The 19,961-nt window shown below is 47.8% G+C and overlaps 1 protein-coding gene across 1 annotated transcript in view; it reads right to left on the reverse strand.

Moving 5' to 3' along the window:
- LOC137540959 (uncharacterized) overlaps window positions 1-19,961 on the reverse strand; it is a 204,593-nt gene that overhangs the window by 166,546 nt on the left and 18,086 nt on the right. The gene's annotated exons all lie outside the window — the stretch shown is intronic.

Here is a 19,961-nt window from a genome sequence, read left to right on the forward strand (position 1 = left end):
GCTGGACCATTGGACACTGTAAGCAAAAATCGGGAAGGTCCGCACACTCAAATGATCCAAAATCAAGGTTTATCCAACCAACGTGACACAAGTCCACTACATAAACCGACGACTCGTTTCTGGGCCCCGTAGGGTCCCCTTTGTCAAGGTAAAACAGTACAGAATGGTAACAACGTGTAGACAGACAGTGCAACCTAATAAGCAAAGGTTGCACTGTCTGTCTACACGTTGCGACCATTCTGTACTGTTTTACCTTGACAAAGGGGTCCCTACGGGGCCCCGAAACGAGTCGTCGGTTTATGGAGTGGACTTGTGTCACGTTGGTTGAATAAACCTTGATTTTGGATCATTTGAGTGTGCGGACGTTCCCGATTTTTATCTTCCTGTCAGGTCATGCGATGTACATGGCGGAGCCAACGAGACTTCCGCGATCACGGTACTTTGTGCGGTGTCGTCAGGGATCTCAAAGAGCCGATCCACCATGTCGGTCCGTCATCGGTGTGAAGCTACGGCGACGTTCGCAATTGTGCACATGTACATACCTTGCGACGTTGTTTGAAAAAGGCCGGTCGGACGAATCATCATGAAATTCGCCAGGTGGAGAGCACCATTTGCGTCTCTAAGATCTTTGATGTCTTTCCTCTTTGGCATTGTATCAGTCGCATCTGAGCAATCGAGACATCTAACAATACTGTGCAGGCTGGTACCATATGTAACAAGACAGCTACACCAAGAATGCAAGAGGCAACATGCAGATGCGCATCCACTGCTTACTTGCAATGTACACAGCTGTGTCTTTACTAGACGATAAGATACTGCAGACTAAACTCTTGCAGTGACTGAAATGTTTGGGGTTTGCAGAAAGCTAAATTATAGCCCATTTTTAGAGTGGCTTAAAGCAAACATTTATGTAGCTTTCAGGTTTAAAATAAAAATTTAAAGCGTTGTTTGATTTATTTTTATTTATCTTTATTTTAAACAATTTTCCCGCTGTTCGCATACAATGGTAACTCCGTGAAACGAATTAAAAAGCTATCTACGTTCTCTAGCACAATGAACGTTTTGTCAAGTCACTAAAGTTCCATGATGACAACAGAGCCATTGTAGTAACGACATTTAGAATTCTAAAGGTGCTGCTTTATAATTACAGACTTAGATGTAGGCTTTGATTGAAATAGGTGGTAAAAGTCGTGTCTCCCTAATAGTACATTTCGCCTACACACATATGCATGCTAATGAGATCTCTCAGCAAGCAATGCATAACTAAACATACGTTAGACTTACTATGCGTAATATTGAAACATTTATTTTATATTCACCAATAAAAGCAGCCCTTAGCATTCCTGAGTTTATATGATGGGGACCATCTCATATTCTGGCAAGTGCATGTGCTGAAGATTTAGGGCCCATTCAGACCATATGATTTTTTACAATTTTTTTTCTGCACACTGAAACGGATTAGATGAGAAAGTCCATGTAAGGACCGTTTCACACGGATGGACTTTCATCGGTTTTCCAAGGCGTTAAACGGTTGGCTGTAAAGCTCAACCACTTCTCCCTTGGAATGAATTGGCACATTCATTAGGTCAGGGGCGTAACTAAAATCATGGGGACCCCCAGCAAAACTTTGAAGAGGCCTCCTTAACCTTCCTGGCGGTAATCCCATGCTAGGGTCAGGGCGGAAAACCGCAGCTGAGAGTGGTAATCCCGCCCTGTGCTCGGGGTAGCCGTCGGAGGCTGTATGCAGAGCAATGCACGCAGCAGGCGTTTCAACATACCTCCCAGGGGATCCCGACGTCGGCCACCATTCTTTTTCCGCTCCTCGGAGGCTCTGCTACCCCCTGGTGAGATCGCCGGCTGTCGTCATGACGACACCCGGCAATCTCACTTTAGGGTAGCAGCGCCACCCGGAGGAGGGAAAACCGCAGCGCTGGAGCCAGGGTGATTGCAGAGCTCCCTGGAAGCATGATTTTTTTTTTTCACCGGTTTTAGGGTCTGAGAGGGTGCAAAAAAGTGCACAGCTTTTAGACCCTAAAATCCGGAAAGAATCATAATGCCAAGGGGGGCATAATATTCACAACCCTTTCCTTGCCTCCCAATGGTGACCCCCAACATGAGGGTCCATCATACACTGTCATAAAACAAGTGTGGCCATCAGGGTCTTCACACCCATAATGTCTATCCACAGAAACACCTGATCTGGAGTATTAGAAGAAGGTATGGTTAGTAGTTGGGACCCTCCCACACCTCTGGGCGTTCTGTTGAATTCTCCAAATGAAACGTGACATTATACTCACAACACAATTACTAACAGTAATTGGCTATTGTAGCCACTGATGTAATCTCTCCTAGATCGCTATGAGGCCTCTTGCACACTACATGCGATTTCGATTTATCTGATCCGATTTTGAATTCCGATTAAAAAACGTACTGCATGCTGCTAAGATTCTTAATCAGAATCCAAAATTGGACGTAAAAAAATAAGTTAATAAATCAGAATCGCTTTTAGTGTGCAAGAGGCCATAAACTGTTGCTAGCAGCATCACCCCCATCGGGAGCCACTTGCAAAATGCTTTTTGCCAATCGCCAGTGATCAGCAAGCTCTGCCAAACTGTGTGTAGCGGTTCCCAGCCTCTAAGGTGAGTACACAGGCACATATGAGGTCACCTGTCAGGATCAAGCTTTTTTCTGCAGGCAACACTGTGGGAACAAGCCCTGTAGACACATCGCTCAGGAATACCCAAGTAGAGTGTCCTGTCTATGGAGATGGGAGGAGGGGTAACGGTGTGGCACATGATGGAGCAGCTTCCAGCAGGTAGGGTAACCAGGAGATTAATGCAGACGGCCATTGCTGTCAGGGGACACCTGTACACACAGTACATTCTCAGCTGAGACAACCTCTTAATGGCCACACAGCCAAATTCCATCTAGCCTGTCTAGAAGGCCTGTGAAGGGCCTGCTAGCAGTGGTGCCCTAGACTAGACTTCATTGATCATTCATTTATACCAACCTGAACTGATCAGATGCTTATACAATACAATAACATTTGTAAAGCGCTTTTCTCCCATAGGACTCAAAACGCATAGTTGTGTCTCAGATCAACACAGGGTTGCAAGCTGGGTTGTGTTACAGAGGAGATAGTCAGATGTTCATGAATGCCAGACTGAAGAGGTGGGTTTTCAGTTTAGACTTAAATGCTTCCAGGGATGGAGCTGTCCTGATTGGGTGTGGCAGGGAGTTCCAAAGTGTAGGGGCAGCATGACAAAAGGCTCTGTCTCCAAAGGTTTTGAGGTGGACCCTGGGGGTGACCAAGGTGTTACGTCCTTTTGATCTAAGATTGTGGGGGGTGTGATGCAGTTGCAACAAGTCCTTCAGGTATCCAGGGCCCAGATTGTGCAAGGATTTGAATGTCAGTAAGCCAATCTTAAACAGAATTCTCCATTTTATCGGTAGCCAGTGGAGTGAGCACAGGGTTGGTGTTATGTGGCAATGGCGGGGTTGGCTCGTTAACAGCCTTGCGGCGGCATTCTGTACTAATTGCAGGCGGCGTAGGTCTTTCTTATGCAGGCCTGTGTAGAGGACATTGCAGTAGTCCAACCTTGATGTGATGAAGGCATGAACTAGGGTTGGAAGATCCTCTGAAGGAATGAGGTGTTTAATCTTTGCAATATTCCTTAGGTGAAAGAAGGAATGTTTGGTTTGGTTGATTGCTTGGTTGAACAATTTTATTCTGTGTCCATGGCTAACAGAATATGAGTAAGGGGGCCGTGATAAAATACAAAGCACTGCATCCTCTTCTCTTCTATCGATCCAGTTCTAGCAAACATTTTGCTAATGCTATTTTTGCCCTTTGCCTCTGCGTCATTACGCCTTGTGGATTACGTCGTCACTCTGCAGATCCACCATCATAAAGACTGTGCAGGGGGATTTTAATCTTTCCCAAAAATAAACACCCTGTAATGATAACCTGTTATTGCTGTTGTGCCGTGCAAAGCCCAGATGGCCTAGGTGAGAAAAAGGTATTAATTCAGCCTTTGTACTGATGCATCTGTGGGCATCATGAAGGGTTCCTTGAAACTGACTTTAACGGCAGAAAGTTCTTTCCTTTCCCAAGTTTCCTTTCAAGGGAAGATGTAACCAGACCTGCTTTACGTAAGCCATTGATTTGCTACAGCAGCAGTGTCAGTGCTGAAATCTTGCATTCAGAGCGTGGAGCTTCTGCGCAAGCAACTGTGATATATATATTTTACCTCTCGCGCTCCTTCCTTCTATTATATAACTGCTGGACATGATCATCATGCAAATATAATGTGTTTTAAATAGTCATCTTTAATAAATCTCCAATTATGCAGTGTGCAGTAAAATGTGAAATGCAGCTGGCTAACAAAGGCGGAGGGAAAATGCATTGTGCAGCAATTCAAGTATGCAGAGTAAGAAGCGATAATGTTAATTAAGCTCCCAGAGCAAATGGCATACTGTACACTGGGCTATATACATAAAATGTGAACACTGCTGTTCAGCTTCTTCCCCAGCATGAGCTGATAGCTGTGTTCTGCAAGGCAGCACCCAAGGGATTATATAGTGAGCTTACCCAGGCAGAGTAGAGAAAAATGCTGCTGTACAATTCTCTTTATTCGCATTTAAAGTTAGCACTGCGATCCAACGCCCATCAAACTGTATGTAACATGGGACAATTAATAGCCATAAGGGGTTGCTGTAAATTGCCCTATATAAATGTCAAGCAGACTAACGATTGATAGTTTCCAATCAGAAGTAGCAAAGCTACAACTCTTGGGTTTAAAGAGGGATTGTCAGCCACAAAATCAAATTCCATTTACCCACTGCGCTTTGTTTATTATGCAGCCTTTACCCTGCATTGCAAGCACTCCAATCTATTTAGAAATGTTTCTGCTGTAATAAATCTTATCTCAGTCAGCCTGGCTCTATTTGTTCTATTGCCGACCAGGACGCTTGTCATCAGCTCTCCCACATTCCCGCTCGTCACTGATTGGGTGAGGGCAGATCAGTGAGCTGCTGAAATCTGATCTATGCTGTGCTCACACGTGTTTACAAAGCAAGCTTGCTAGGACAGTAGTTTCTAGGTGGAAAAAAAAAAAGTAAGGGAGGAAATGACATCAGTATTGGCTTCAGTCAGAGGGAATTAAGATGGCAAATGCCCGAAACAGAATTCTCTTTATTTACTATATAAAATTCACTGAAATCAAAAAGTGCTGGACAGTACAATACATATTATTATTTAGTATTTATATAGCGCCAACATATTACGCAGCGCTGTACAGTGTATATATATATCGTCTTGTCACTAACTGTCCCTCAAAGGAGCTCACAATCTAATCCCTACCATTGCCATATGTCTATATTATGTAGTGTAAGTACTGTAGTCTAGGGCCAATTTTTAGGGGGAGCCAATTAACTTATCTGTATGTTTTTGGAATGTTGGAGGAAACCGGAGTGCCCAGAGGAAACCCACGCAGACACGGAGAGAACATACAAACTCTTTGCAGATAGTGCCCTGGCTGGGATTCGAACCAGGGACCCAGCGCTGCAAGGTGAGAGAGCTAACCACTACGCCACCGTGCTACGTAAGTAGAGCAAGTAGTTATCTACTTACATACGTGTTTTTTTTCCTGGGATAGTATGGCTGTCCTTGCTGCTTTAAGCAGGGGGTAACATTTGGGTTTGGCTCCAGTGTATTCGGCTGCCGAATGTTGCCTATACCCTTGCCGATACTTCGGCTTGCAATGAGGATTTCAGCAGTCTTGACGACTGCCTAACTTTAATTATTCCCTTCCTGGAGCCGATCCCTAACCTGCCTTTCTACGTTAACCCCTTCCTTATACCCAATCCCAGCCTTCTAATCCTAACCTCCTCCTACTCTATCCCCTAACACTAACCATCCTAAATAATGCCTTACCTAAGTAATATTAATTTTCTGCCATACTCAACCCTGAATCCAGCCATCAAGGGCTGATATCTTTGGAGCCGGGGTTTTGCTATATAACAGCTCAGTGCCAGTACCCATAATACCCTGTGCAGCCCAAACTACCTGTTATCTGGCATTGGCCTTGTTATAGTTGAGTTCCGGCATGGCGGTACCCAAACCAAACATGCCAGAATGATCTGCTTTGCCCCGCAGGAATTTTACACTGGATCACCCCTCTTTCACAATCCCTCAATTGCACCCAGTTCAAGAAAACAGGCAGATTCTGCAGAAAGTTAGCCCTAACCTATTAGTATACAGGGATTACATTGGGTGCATGATAAAACAGTTACTAGCAGGCCCTCGGCCAGGCTTTTTCACCCAGGGTTTCATGGAGCCCCAGGGTACCTAGAGGATGTTGCAGGTGTTCTCGTTGTGATAGAGGCCTCAAAGGGGGTGGTGGGGGATGTTAGGTCAGCTTTAGGGTGAAAATGTTTCAAATCTATCTCCTTGGATTCTCTGCGTCTTCTATTCACCACTGGCACACTGGTCATGTGACTGCCGTGTCACGTTACCATCATGCTGTGATGCTGCCTTTGGCATGGGAGACCAGAGTTCGAATCCTGGCTAAGGTTAGTACCTATTCAGTAGGGAGTTCAAGGCAAGACTCCCTAACACTGCAGGGCGGCCTACTGAGCGCGTCCCAGTGGCTGCCGCTCGAGCGCTTTGAGTCCAACATGAGAAAAGCACTATATAAATGTTCGGATTAATATTTTTATTAGAAGTAGGAAGTCAGAACTGAGGAATGGGCTACAGTGGATATAGAGGAAGTAGATGAGTCATGCAGGTAACTATCCTGGAAGGCAGTATAAGGAGCACAGTAATAAAAAGCCATACAATAAGATAACAGTATAATAAGGGCTACTATTCTAAGGAGCAGTATTATAGGGGAGCCAGGGGCATAAAACTAGACCCTGCAAGGGATGCAGCCGCAGGGGGCACAGTAGCACCAGTGGGCCCCATTATGGGGGAAGTTTCTATTCCCTGTCTTGAGAGACTGACAACTAAGGGCACAGAGAGAAAATGATCTCTATTCTCTGTGCAATTGTTCTAAAGATTGCATCTGATCAGCCATTGATAAGGAATCATACTAAGTTTTACAGACAAAGATATGTAGACCGTCCCTATTCAGTGTGATAGAGAAAATGATTGCGTAGTGCTTCACTGCTGTTTCTAACTGCATGGGGAAAACACATTTAAGTTTCGCAGGGGGGCCCAGTGATTTCTAGTTATGCCCCTCAGGGGAACACTGTAATATTGAGCAATCTAATGAGGGGCAGTATAACAAGGAATGCTATAATAGGGAAACCCTACAGTAACCCTGTAGCAAGCCTGCAGTAGAATATCAGAGAAAGCAGTGTAATGTAGGGCATACAACAGGCACGCTGTGAAGGAGGAATAGGGGTGAAAGACCACTTTACTTACGGTGAAGTCTTTTCCAGTAGTCATGAGGACAGCACCCCTGGATGAGACTTGTCTCCCTCCCCACTGTGGACAGGAAACTGTTAAAAGAAGAATTTGCATAAGCAATAGGCAGCCACATATAAGATACTACACCTGCCACAGTACCTCAGTTAATAAAAAGATGACACGGACATTTAATGATGCTTACACAAATTTATTTCTCTTTCCTACCCAAATAAGGGCGGGTTGCAGGGGTGCTGTCCTCATGACTACTGGAAACTCTGGGTAGAACTTACCGGTAGCGGTATTTCTACGAATCCTCCAGGATGGCTGCATAACATGAGAGATAGCCTAGCTCCTCCCCCAAAGGAAACACACCCGATACAAACTTTTGCATAAGAAGCCCCTGCCTACCCACACACCTCAGTTAACGCAGAGTATACACCTCCCGAACAACTGCTACCTTAATTCCCCTGAATCAGGCCAAAACAGACCATCATCGGGTGGGAACTAAGGTAGCCATCCTGGAGGATTCGTAGAAATACCGCTACCGGTAAGTTCTACCCAGAGTTCTCTCCTCATCCTCCAGGATGGCTGCATAACATGAGAGACCAGCGAGAAATAAATTACCTTAGGGAGGGATGATGTTCTGAAGAACCTTTCTACCAAATGACAAATCTTGGCTGGATAGTAGGTCCACTCTGTAATGCTTGACAAATGTGTGCTTGTCTTTCCATATTGCCGCTTTACAAATTTGCTCTAGTGATGCACCAGACCTTTCAGCCCACGAGGTCGAAATTGACCTAACCGAATGGGCCCTGATGCCTTTAGGAACACTCTGTCCTTCCTGCACATAGGCTGAAGCTATTACCTCTCTGAGCCATCTGGCAATCGTGTCTTTGGATACTCCTAAACCTTTTCTTGTGTTTGAAAAAGAAACAAACAGATGATTTGATCTCCTAAAAGATCTTGTAGTGTCAAGATATTGTATTACTGCCCTCCTGACATCTAAACTGTGCCATTCTGCTTCCCTATCATTTTTTGGTGGATCACAAAAAGACGGTATAATAATCTCTTGAGACCTATGATAGCCTGAACTAACCTTAGGTAAGTATGTTGGATCCGTTCTGAATACGATCCTATCTGGAAATATCTGCATATACGGATCTTTTATTGATAGATTTTGAATGTCACCAACTCTCCTAGCTGATGTGATAGAAACTAAAAATGTAGTTTTTAACGTCAGAGCCTTTAGAGAAGCCTTATTTAGGGGTTCATAAGGATCTCTTGCTAAAGACTTTAAGATCAAATTTAGATCCCAGGGGGGAACAACTTTTGTCGGTATCGGTCTAGCTCTAGATACCGCCTTTAAAAAAAATCAATGATTGCCGAATTCCTGGCTAATTTAAATATTCAAAAATAAGGAAAGGGCCGAAACCTGAACCCTTAGTGTACTAGGTGATAGACCTAATTCTACTCCATCCTGTAAGAATTCCAGAATTGTAGCAATATCGTTCCCTACAAAATTCTTTCTAATTTTCCAGGAACAATAAACTTTCCAGAATTTACAATAAATCTTTCTCGTAGTAATCTTTCTACATGAAACCATCGTGGATATCACTCTGTTCGAAAAACCTCTTTTCTTTAACGCCCTCCATTCAAGAGCCAGGCCGCCAGGGAAAATTTCTCTGGACTCTGGTGGAATTTCCCCTGTTGTATTAATAAATCCTTCCTGTGAGGTAGAAACTAGTGTTGGGCGAACATCTAGATGTTCGGGTTCGGGCCGAACAGGCCGAACATGGCCGCGATGTTCGGGTGTTCGACCCGAACTCCGAACATAATGGAAGTCAATGGGGACCCGAACTTTTGTGCTTTGTAAAGCCTCCTTATATGCTACATACCCCAAATTTACAGGGTATGTGCACCTTGGGAGTGGGTACAAGAGGAAAAAAAAATTTAGCAAAAAGAGCTTATAGTTTTTGAGAAAATCGATTTTAAAGTTTCAAAGGGAAAACTGTCTTTTAAATGCGGGAAATGTCTGTTTTCTTTGCACAGGTAACATGCTTTTTGTCGGCATGCAGTCATAAATGTAATACATATAAGAGGTTCCAGGAAAAGGGACCGGTAATGCTAACCCAGCAGCAGCACACGTGATGGAACAGGAGGAGGGTGGCGCAGGAGGAGAAGGCCACGCTTTGAGACACAACAACCCAGGCCTTGCATGAGGACAAGAAGCGTGCGGATAGCATGCTTTGTACCACCATGCAGTCATAAATGTAATAAAGATAAGTGGTTCAATAAACAGGGACCACGCGGCAACGCTAACCCAGCAGCAGCACACGTGATGGAACAGGAGGAGGCGCAGGAGGAGAAGGCCACGCTTTGTGAGACACAACAACCCAGGCCTTGCATGAGGACAAAAAGCGTGCGGATAGCATGCTTTGTACCGCCATGTAGTCATAAATGTAATAAAGATAAGAGGTTCAATAAACAGGGACCACGCGGCAACGCTAACCCAGCAGCAGCAGCAGCAGCAGCACACGTGATGGAACAGGAGGAGGCGCAGGAGGAGAAGGCCACGCTTTGTGAGACACAACAACCCAGGCCTTGCATGAGGACAAAAAGCGTGCGGATAGCATGCTTTGTACCGCCATGTAGTCATAAATGTAATAAAGATAAGAGGTTCAATAAACAGGGACCACACGGCAACGGTAACCCAGCAGCAGCAGCAGCAGCACACGTGATGGAACAGGAGGAGGCGCAGGAGGAGAAGGCCACGCTTTGTGAGACACAACAACCCAGGCCTTGCATGAGGACAAAAAGCGTGCGGATAGCATGCTTTGTACCGCCATGTAGTCATAAATGTAATAAAGATAAGAGGTTCAATAAACAGGGACCACGCGGCAACGGTAACCCAGCAGCAGCAGCAGCACACGTGATGGAACAGGAGGAGGCGCAGGAGGAGAAGGCCACGCTTTGTGAGACACAACAACCCAGGCCTTGCATGAGGACAAAAAGCGTGCGGATATAGCAGCAATGCTTTTTGCCGCCATGCAGTCATAAATGTAATACAGATGAGAGGTTCAATAAACAGGGACCGGAAACGCTAAACCATCCCAGATGTTCATCGGTCATGTTACTTGGTTGGGGTCCAGGAGTGTTGCGTAGTCGTTTCCAATCCAGGATTGATTCATTTTAATTTGAGTCAGACGGTCTGCATTTTCTGTGGAGAGGCGGATACGCCGATCTGTGATGATGCCTCCGGCAGCACTGAAACAGCGTTCCGACATAACGCTGGCTGCCGGGCAAGCCAGCACCTCTATTGCGTACATTGCCAGTTCGTGCCAGGTGTCTAGCTTCATGCCCGGTTTCAGGTCCAGCGGTGCCAGCCACAAATCCGTCTGTTCCTTTATTCCCCTCCAAATTTCCTCCCCTGTGTGCTGCTTATCCCCAAGGCAGATCAGCTTCAGCAACGCTTGCTGACGCATGCCAACAGCTGTGCTGCACTGCTTCCACGATCCTACTGCTGCTGGTGCTGGGTTAGCATTTCCGGATGAGGTACAGCTTTGAGATGCGTTGGAGGAGAAGGAGTCAGAGAGGTAGGTGCTGCTGTTGTTATCCAGCTGTTTGCGGCGTGGGCAACACCCGCGCCGTAGCAGGTGAGGAATCGCTGCCAGGCTCCACAAGGTTCACCCAGTGCGCGGTAAGGGAGATGTATCGACCCTGGCCGAACGCACTCGTCCAGGTGTCAGTGGTGAGGTGAACCTTGCAGGCAACGGCATTCTTCAAGCTTCGGGTTATTTAGCTGACCACGTGCTCATGCAACTCAGGCACTGCAGAGCGCGCAAAGTGGTAGCGGCTGGGAACCACGTAACGTGGGATGGCCACTGACATCATGCCCTTGAAGCTGTTTGTCTCCACCACTCGATATGGCAGCATTTCGCAGGCCAGAAGCTTGGCTATGCTGGCTGGCTGTTACTGCCACGGCCCGGGGGTCATTTGCTGGCAATTTCCTCTTGTGCTCAAACATCTCAGAAACAGACAACTCAACCGTAGCGCTGCACACCGAAGGGCTGTTGGTTGTTGTGTTTGATGAACACTGGGAGACCTCAAGAGCACTAGTCCGGAAAGTGACAGTGTCAGCATCGTCTGATGTTTGTGAATGTTGTGAACCACGCAATGGCTGGGCTACTGCTGCTGCTGAGGCGGGTCTGGTGGTGAGTCTGGTGAACCCAAGGGAGGCAGTGTTGCTGGTGGTACCCTGTCCTGCCGCGTTTGCCCACAGAGTGGGATGTTTGGATAGAATGTGGCGGCTCATGCTGGTGGTGGAGAGGTTGTTAATACTTTTCCCCCTGCTCAGGCGGGTCTTGCACACCTTGCAAATCGCCATGGTAACATCCTCAGTGCAGTCTTCAAAGAAAGCCCAGACTTTAACTGGCTGAGGACTCGGACCTCGTGCGTGATGTGCTGGTGCTGCTTAACCCACTGCTGGACGCTTGAGAGGTCATCCAAGTAATTATCTGGTCCTGTTCTTTTGGATCTGTGAGGGTTGTTGTCCTGGACAACATGGGCAGTATTGAGTGGGTTTTCTTGGGTGCTCCCCTGTGGCCTGTACGTGAACCGTCAGGGGAAACACCTCTTCCCTTGCCCCTCCCTCTTTCACCGGATTTCTTCCTCATTTCACTTATCCTTAAAGTACACGCTGACTGGCAGCAGTACAGTGGCAGTACAGAAATGCTATACAGTGGTGGGTGAGCGGTGTACCACTATTGTCAGCAGTGACACAGAGCACAATGCTATACAGTGGCGGGTGAGCGGTGTACTACTGTTCCCAGCAGACACAGAGTGGAAGTAAACACAATGCTATATAGTGTGGCTGAGCCGTGTACACAGAGTGGCATTAAACACAATGCTATATAGTCTGCTATATAGTCACCCCGAACAGGGTGATGTTCTGCAGAACCCGAACAGTGGCAAACACTGTTCGCCCAACACTACTGGGAGGGAACGCAGATTTTAGTACCTAAACACACGATACAACATGTTTTCCGGGGTCGGACTCTGAGGCACATACAGATGGTCCCGATCATCATCCTCATCATACAACTCTTCTCCTGAGTCTGACCCACCCACCACCTCTGCCACCCCAACATCCCCAGACACAGACCCCTCATCGTCCTCAACATTAACTTGGGATGCTGGCCTGAGCCAGACCTCCTCCTCCACATCAGGCCCCATCATCTCCTCAATGGCAGCCCTCATTAATCGCTCTGGCGACGGACTGATGGACACAACGTTCTCCTCCGGGGAGGGCTGCTGCTGACCACTGGCTGCTGGGGTGGATGTTATAGCTTGCGTGGGGCGTTGGCTGTTGCTGTTGTTGGGAGTGCTGCTCACAGCGGAGGTCTCTGGGGAACTCATGTTGAGCTCATATAGTGGTTGACGGTGAGTGGAGTATTACTGATCCCAGCAATATACACACTGACTGGCAGAGTACGCAATGCTATATAGTGTGGCTGAGCGGTGTACACAGAGTGGCAGTAAACACAATGCTATATAGTCTGGCTGAGCGAGCGGTGTACTACTGTTCCCAGCAGAATCAGAGTGGCAGTAAACAATGGTATATAGTCTGGCTGAGCGGTGTACATAGAGTGTCAGTAAACAATGGTATATAGTCTGGCTGAGCGAGCGGTGTACTACTGTTCCCAGCAGAATCAGAGTGGCAGTAAACAATGGTATATAGTCTGGCTGAGCGGTGTACATAGAGTGTCAGTAAACAATGGTATATAGTCTGGCTGAGCGAGCGGTGTACTACTGTTCCCAGCAGAATCAGAGTGGCAGTAAACAATGGTATATAGTCTGGCTGAGCGGTGTACACAGAGTGTCAGTAAACAATGGTATATAGTCTGGCTGAGCGGTGTACACACAATGCTATATAGTCTGCTATATAGTGTCAGTAAACAATGGTATATAGTCTGGCTGAGCGAGCGGTGTACTACTGTTCCCAGCAGAATCAGAGTGGCAGTAAACAATGGTATATAGTCTGGCTGAGCGGTGTACACAGAGTGTCAGTAAACAATGGTATATAGTGTGGCTGAGTGGTGTACACAGAGTGTCAGTAAACAATGGTATATAGTCTGGCTGAGCGGTGTACACAGAGTGTCAGTAAACAATGGTATATAGTCTGGCTGAGCGAGCGGTGTACTACTGTTCCCAGCAGAATCAGAGTGGCAGTAAACAATGGTATATAGTCTGGCTGAGCGGTGTACACAGAGTGTCAGTAAACAATGGTATATAGTGTGGCTGAGTGGTGTACACAGAGTGTCAGTAAACAATGGTATATAGTCTGGCTGAGCGGTGTACACAGAGTGGCAGTAAACACAATGCTATATACTCTGGCTGAGCGAGCGGTGTACTACTGTTCCCAGCAGACACAGAACAGTAAACAGAATGCTATATAGTGTGGCTGAGCGAGCGGTGTACCACTATTCCCAGCAGACACAGAACAGTGAACAGAATGCTATATAGTGTGGCTGAGCGAGCGGTGTACCACTATTCCCAGCAGACACAGAACAGTAAACAGAATGCTATATAGTGTGGCTGAGCGAGCGGTGTACCACTATTCCAAGCAGACACAGAACAGTGAACAGAATGCTATATAGTGTGGCTGAGCGAGCGGTGTACCACTATTCCCAGCAGACACAGAGTGGCAGTAAACAGAATGCTATATAGTGTGGCTGAGCGAGGTACACAGAGTGGCAGTAAACAGAATGCTATATAGTGTGGCTGAGCGAGCGGTGTACCACTATTCCCAGCAGACACAGAACAGTGAACAGAATGCTATATAGTGTGGCTGAGCGAGCGGTGTACCACTATTCCCAGCAGACACAGAACAGTGAACAGAATGCTATATAGTGTGGATGAGCGAGCGGTGTACCACTATTCCCAGCAGACACAGAACAGTAAACAGAATGCTATATAGTGTGGCTGAGCGAGCGGTGTACCACTATTCCCAGCAGACACAGAACAGTGAACAGAATGCTATATAGTGTGGCTGAGCGAGCGGTGTACCACTATTCCCAGCAGACACAGAACAGTGAACAGAATGCTATATAGTGTGGCTGAGCGAGCGGTGTACTACTGTTCCCAGCAGACACAGAACAGTACACAGAATGCTATATAGTGTGGCTGAACGAGCGGTGTACTACTGTTCCCAGCAGACACAGAACAGTACACAGAATGCTATATAGTGTGGCTGAACGAGCGGTGTACCACTATTCCAAGCAGACACAGAACAGTGAACAGAATGCTATATAGTGTGGCTGAGCGAGCGGTGTACCACTATTCCCAGCAGACACAGAGTGGCAGTAAACAGAATGCTATATAGTGTGGCTGAGCGAGGTACACAGAGTGGCAGTAAACAGAATGCTATATAGTGTGGCTGTGCAAGCGGTGTACTACTATTCCCAGCAGACACAGAGTGGCAGTAAACAGAATGCTATATAGTGTGGCTGAGCGAGGTACACAGAGTGGCAGTAAACAGAATGCTGAGCGAGCGGTGTACTACTATTCCCAGCAGCGACACACAATGACTGGGGGGGACCCTGGCTAGCGTGGCTGGAGCGCGAACTACCCTGCCTGCCTACCCAAAGCTAAACCCACAGACAAATGGCGGAGATATGACGTGGTTCGGGTATTTATTTACCCGAACCACGTGACAGTTCGGCCAATCAGAGCGCGTTCGGGTCCGAACCACGTGACCCGTTCGGCCAATCACAGCGCTAGCCGAACGTTCGGGGAACGTTCGGCCATGCGCTCTTAGTTCGGCCATATGGCCGAACGGTTTGGCCGAGCACCGTCAGGTGTTCGGCCGAACTCGAACATCACCCGAACAGGGTGATGTTCTGCAGAACCCGAACAGTGGCGAACACTGTTCGCCCAACACTAGTAGAAACCAAGGGCCTTGTGATGCCAGGATACACAAATCTGGGAACCATATCCTTCGCGGCCAGAAGGGCGCTATGAATATGACCCTGGCCTTCTCTTTTTTTATTTTCCAAATTGAACGAGAAATCAGTGAAAACGGGGGAAAAGCATAAAGGAGAGTCTTGGGCCACGGTAAGGCTAGAGCATCCAGCCTTTCTATGGGGCACGCTGGATCCAGGGAAAAGAAAACCTCTGTCTTTGCATTGTTGGGGGACGCAAAGAGGTCCACACTCGGGCTGCCCCACATCTGTGCTATTTGCTGGAATACCTCCGAGTTTAATGCCCATTCTGTCTCCAGCAATCTGGGTCGGCTCAATTGGTCTGCCAAAAAATTTAGAGAGCCCCTTATATGCACTGAAGTCAGTGATTTTAGATTGCGCTCTGCCCCTGCTGCAATATCCAAGGCCAGATCTCTGAGACTCTTTACCCTGGTTCCTCCTTGTTTTCGAATGTAAGAGACAGTCACCATGTTGTCTGAGAGAATTACAACATGTGCCCCTTTTATGTGGGGAGCCAATTGGGATAAGGCCAGCTTTACCGCCATGAGCTCCCTGAAATTCGATGATTCCCTGCACATGCCTTGATCCCAGACTCCTTGAGCGTGCCATAGATCTGAGTGCGCTCCCCATCCCCACAGACTGGCATCTGTGAATATTCTGATGGTAGAAGGAGGGTGCCACATCCTGCCCTGATTTAGATTGTTTTGATCCTCCCACCACAACAGGGAGTCCTTGACTCCCTGCGATAAGGTGAACCTTTTGTCGAGATGCACTGTCCCCTGCTTCCAATGTTGAAGGAACCATTCCTGTAATGTTCTCATATGTGCTTGTGCCCATACCACTCCCGGGATGGTTGAGGTCATAAGTAGTGTTGGGCGAACAGTGTTCGCCACTGTTCGGGTTCTGCAGAACATCACCCTGTTCGGGTGATGTTCGAGTTCGGCCGAACACCTGACGGTGCTCGGCCAAACCGTTCGGCCATATGGCCGAACTAAGAGCGCATGGCCGAACGTTCCCCGAACGTTCGGCTAGCGCTGTGATTGGCCGAACGGGTCACGTGGTTCGGACCCGAACGCGCTCTGATTGGCCGAACTGTCACGTGGTTCGGGTAAATAAATACCCGAACCACGTCATATCTCCGCCATTTGTCTGTGGGTTTAGCTTTGGGTAGGCAGGCAGGGTAGTTCGCGCTCCAGCCACGCTAGCCAGGGTCCCCCCCAGTCATTGTGTGTCGCTGCTGGGAATAGTAGTACACCGCTCGCTCAGCATTCTGTTTACTGCCACTCTGTGTACCTCGCTCAGCCACACTATATAGCATTCTGTTTACTGCCACTCTGTGTCTGCTGGGAATAGTAGTACACCGCTTGCACAGCCACACTATATAGCATTCTGTTTACTGCCACTCTGTGTACCTCGCTCAGCCACACTATATAGCATTCTGTTTACTGCCACTCTGTGTCTGCTGGGAATAGTGGTACACCGCTCGCTCAGCCACACTATATAGCATTCTGTTCACTGTTCTGTGTCTGCTTGGAATAGTGGTACACCGCTCGTTCAGCCACACTATATAGCATTCTGTGTACTGTTCTGTGTCTGCTGGGAACAGTAGTACACCGCTCGTTCAGCCACACTATATAGCATTCTGTGTACTGTTCTGTGTCTGCTGGGAACAGTAGTACACCGCTCGCTCAGCCACACTATATAGCATTCTGTTCACTGTTCTGTGTCTGCTGGGAATAGTGGTACACCGCTCGCTCAGCCACACTATATAGCATTCTGTTCACTGTTCTGTGTCTGCTGGGAATAGTGGTACACCGCTCGCTCAGCCACACTATATAGCATTCTGTTTACTGTTCTGTGTCTGCTGGGAATAGTGGTACACCGCTCGCTCATCCACACTATATAGCATTCTGTTCACTGTTCTGTGTCTGCTGGGAATAGTGGTACACCGCTCGCTCAGCCACACTATATAGCATTCTGTTCACTGTTCTGTGTCTGCTGGGAATAGTGGTACACCGCTCGCTCAGCCACACTATATAGCATTCTGTTCACTGTTCTGTGTCTGCTGGGAATAGTGGTACACCGCTCGCTCAGCCACACTATATAGCATTCTGTTCACTGTTCTGTGTCTGCTGGGAATAGTGGTACACCGCTCGCTCAGCCACACTATATAGCATTCTGTTCACTGTTCTGTGTCTGCTGGGAATAGTGGTACACCGCTCGCTCAGCCACACTATATAGCATTCTGTTTACTGTTCTGTGTCTGCTGGGAATAGTGGTACACCGCTCGCTCATCCACACTATATAGCATTCTGTTCACTGTTCTGTGTCTGCTGGGAATAGTGGTACACCGCTCGCTCAGCCACACTATATAGCATTCTGTTCACTGTTCTGTGTCTGCTGGGAATAGTGGTACACCGCTCGCTCAGCCACACTATATAGCATTCTGTTCACTGTTCTGTGTCTGCTGGGAACAGTGGTACACCGCTCGTTCAGCCACACTATATAGCATTCTGTGTACTGTTCTGTGTCTGCTGGGAACAGTAGTACACCGCTCGTTCAGCCACACTATATAGCATTCTGTGTACTGTTCTGTGTCTGCTGGGAACAGTAGTACACCGCTCGTTCAGCCACACTATATAGCATTCTGTTCACTGTTCTGTGTCTGCTGGGAATAGTGGTACACCGCTCGCTCAGCCACACTATATAGCATTCTGTTCACTGTTCTGTGTCTGCTGGGAACAGTAGTACACCGCTCGTTCAGCCACACTATATAGCATTCTGTGTACTGTTCTGTGTCTGCTGGGAACAGTAGTACACCGCTCGTTCAGCCACACTATATAGCATTCTGTTCACTGTTCTGTGTCTGCTGGGAATAGTGGTACACCGCTCGCTCAGCCACACTATATAGCATTCTGTGTACTGTTCTGTGTCTGCTGGGAACAGTAGTACACCGCTCGTTCAGCCACACTATATAGCATTCTGTTCACTGTTCTGTGTCTGCTGGGAATAGTGGTACACCGCTCGCTCAGCCACACTATATAGCATTCTGTTCACTGTTCTGTGTCTGCTGGGAATAGTGGTACACCGCTCACCCGTCACTGTATAGCATTGTGCTCTGTGTCGCTGCTGGGAATAGTGGTACTGTATAGCATTTCTGTACTGCCACTGTACTGCTGCCAGTCAGCGTGTACTGTAAGGATAAGTGAAATGAGGAAGAAATCCGGTGAAAGAGGGAGGGGCAAGGGAAGAGGTGTTTCCCCTGACGGTTCACGTACAGGCCACAGGGGAGCACCCAAGAAAACCCACTCAATACCACCCATGTTGTCCAGGACAACAACCCTCACAAATCCAAAAGAACAGGACCAGATAATTACTTGGATGACCTCTCAAGCGTCCAGCAGTGGGTTAAGCAGCACCAGCACATCACGCACGAGGTCCGAGTCCTCAGCCAGTTACAAGGAGCCAGTGGGCACAAAGCTGACACAACCGGCAGCGACACCACGCACACAACTGCCAGATAACCAGTCCGATGAATTACCTCAGGACACAATGGGGTATTCGCAGGAGCTATTCCCAGCCCAACAAACTTCCACCTTTCAAAGGTCAATGGAGGAACAGCCAGAAATGTTGTGCCTGGATTCACAACCGTTAACTGTGGGAAATGTACCGCGCACTGAAATACGAGGCGAGTCCGAAGAGGACTCGGAAACCCAAATCCCAGAGCAATTTGGGCAGGAGGGGTTGCAATTGCAGGAGGTCGGCCGACAAGATCTGGAAGACGACGTTGGAGTGTGCTGCGCAGAGGTTGTTGTGGGGAGCTCTACTCCACGGCGGTGGCCCACAATGACATATGACGAGTTTGAGGAGATGGAAGAGGAGGGTATGGACAATGTGGACAGAGACCCAGATTTTGTTTGTGAACGAGAACATCGCCGTCGTAGCAGCAGCACAGATGAGTCTGTTGAAGAACACACTGCTGCACGAGTTCGCCTTGTGCCACAAGGTAGGCGGCGCGCAATTTCAGGCACCACAAGCGTGGAAGTTCAAGTGAGAGGCAAAAGAGGAGCAAACAGAAATCGCCAGCAAGGAGGCAGGTGCTCCAAAGTCTGGGCTTTCTTTGAAGACTGCACTGAGGATGTTACCATGGCGATTTGCAAGGTGTGCAAGACCCGCCTGAGCAGGGGGAAAAATATTAACAACCTCTCCACCACCAGCATGAGCCGTCACATGCTATCCAAACATCCCACTCTTTGGGCAAACGCGTCAGGACAGGGTACCAGAAACAACACTGCCTCCCTTGGGTTCACCAGACCCGCCTCAGCAGCAGCAGTAGCCCAGCCATTGCGTGGTTCACAACATTCACAAACATCAGACGACGCTGACACTGTCACTTTCCGGAGTAGTGCTCTTGAGGTCTCCCAGTGTTCATCAAACACAACAACCAACAGCCCTTCCGTGTGCAGCGCTACGGTTCAGTTGTCTGTGTCGGAGATGTTTGAGCGCAAGAGGAAATTGCCAGCAAATGACCCCCGGGCCGTGGCAGTAACAGCCAGCATAGCCAAGCTTCT

The sequence above is a fragment of the Hyperolius riggenbachi genome, chromosome 12 (assembly GCF_040937935.1).
Source record: "Hyperolius riggenbachi isolate aHypRig1 chromosome 12, aHypRig1.pri, whole genome shotgun sequence".
Lineage (NCBI taxonomy): Eukaryota > Metazoa > Chordata > Amphibia > Anura > Hyperoliidae > Hyperolius > Hyperolius riggenbachi.